Genomic DNA, 2,500 nt, shown 5'->3' with positions numbered 1-2,500 from the left:
ACCAATACCATTATACCTATTAATATTACTATTACTATAACTATTAATAGACTATGGCATCCTAGTCATTTTTATAAATATTGTATCATTAACAGTAGTTGTTATAATTATATATCATTAATAATCGCTACATTACTATTATATTTTCTTCATTATTATTGTAAATATTTCATCTCTTAAAAGCTTAGAAGAAATATGTGATTCCATTCCGATCTTTGTAATATCTTTTATTTTCTTCTTATCGTATATATCTTCATACTGGGTGGTGTCTGTATGATGTCATATAATGTAATATAACAGTATATTATTCTTGGAAATTGCGATGTTTTATATGATGGTATATCGATGTACTGCGCTTTGTCACTGCGTATATTTTCGTAACCAATTCATTTATGAATAAATATATATGTGTATGTATGTATGTGTGCGTGTTTGTGTGTGTGTGTGTGTGCGTGTGTGTGTGTGTGTGTGTGTGTGTGTGTGTGTGTGTGTGTGTGTATGTGTGTGTGTGTGTCTGTGTGTGTCTGTGTGTGTCTGTGTGTGTGTGTGTGTATTACAATATACTTTCTTGTTGTTGTTGAATTGTATATCCATCTCTAGTCCTAGAAATACATTACCCGATAAACTTGTTCAAAACCAAGCCAGGAAAATGAAGGAAAATGTAGAAGGAAAATCAACCCGACAGAAAATGAAAGAATTGAATACAAGTTACATTATCTCCAGTGAAGTGATAGATTTTAAGATTTGTTGAAATCAGAGAGTGAGATTCATTATTGCACATTGTTTTATAAGTTCTTAAGGTAAGATCAACACCGGAAAAGTTAATGAATAATTAAGAATATCAGAGACAGTGAAACACGAGTGATTTTGCGTTATTTTATTTGGTGTTATTTCATCACCTTTACCGCCGATTTATGATCCAAATTGCAGTTTGTAATAACCGTTGTAACTTCTAAGCTCTTTATATATATATATTTATTTTTCTTAAGCTAATGATTACAGTATCCTATTTGCAATAATTGTATTTCTATTCGCAATATTTCGGGGAAGTTGCTCATTGTAATAACTACGATATTTAGTTCGTAAACTATTCCAACTATAACCATATTATTAGAATCAATAGAGTGCGTCTGTAATATTCAGTTTATAACGATAGTAATATTTTTCATTCTTTGATATAACTCTAAGTCGATAATTTGTCTTTTAGGCATGTGATACGTTGAAAATTTATTTGTGTTATGGGCAGTTTAATATTATGTTATAGTGCGTAATGCATTTGTTCTCTAAGAATTTACACATTTTCAGTTCTGACAGACAGTAAAAACAAGGACATTTACATCACTTGTTTCGTTGTTTATTTATTTATTTATCTTTATTTTATTAGTATTCATTTTTTAGGTAAAATATGTTACTATTGATAATAGTGATAAGAAGATTATTCAATACTTTTATGCTTTTCATAATTAACTTCAAGAAGTGAGACACAACTATGCATAGATTATACCTTCAAAGAATAATTAAATATGTGAATTAATCAATAGATGAAAGTAAAACACACGTAGAACGACCGGTGTTCATACTATACCGAAATACGTTCAGTTGAACACACGCTTTCCAAACACTTAAATACAGCTGGCTACAATAATTCACGATTCGATTAATTCCTTTCAAACCGTTACATATATATTGATGTGTTAACGATTATATTTCTGAAGCGTTTTATAACATCGATATTTTGTTACGTATTAATATCGGCGCCAGTAATTAAAACTTTCAAATCACCAGTATAAGTTCGTCATAATTATTTCGGTTATGTAAATATGTTACGATTTCTCCTGTTATTTTTTTCTGCCTTCATTAAATACTTGATATTTTCTCAAATGGAAAATCTTACATCCGGGAATTTCTTACGGTTTATAAGCGAAATTTATCACTGTGACTTACTCTGAAAATTTTGCGCCGCCAAGATTCCGTGTGTTATGTCCGGACTTTTGATTTAAATTTCCGGAAAGAAACAGTTATGCGGTGGATTTCACCGTCGTTATATGGTGAGGTTATGTGGTTATGCGGTAAATTGTGATCTTTTATGTTTGTATGTTGGAAGTTACAGCATATTTCATGTTGATTTATCTGGATATATTCAGCGTTGATGCTGAAATTAACATCGAATATATCGAAACACAGACACACGCAAGCACACACACACACACACACACACACACACACACACACACACACACTCAGACGCACGCACACACACACAAATACACACACGCACACACAAACACACACACACACACACACATACACACACACACACACACACACACACACACACACACACACACACACACACACACTCAGACGCACGCACACACACACAAATACACACACGCACACACAAACACAAACCCACTGTAACAAATTCATCGTCGCAAGCATATCTACATCTGCAACCAGTTAGCGCCGTGACTGCTGCAACTCTTGTTTCAATTTGCAA

Source organism: Penaeus vannamei, chromosome 12, assembly GCF_042767895.1.
Source record: "Penaeus vannamei isolate JL-2024 chromosome 12, ASM4276789v1, whole genome shotgun sequence".
Classification (NCBI taxonomy): Eukaryota; Metazoa; Arthropoda; class Malacostraca; order Decapoda; family Penaeidae; genus Penaeus; species Penaeus vannamei.
The sequence above is the reverse complement of the archived record's forward strand: the minus strand, read 5'-3'. Positions refer to the sequence as shown.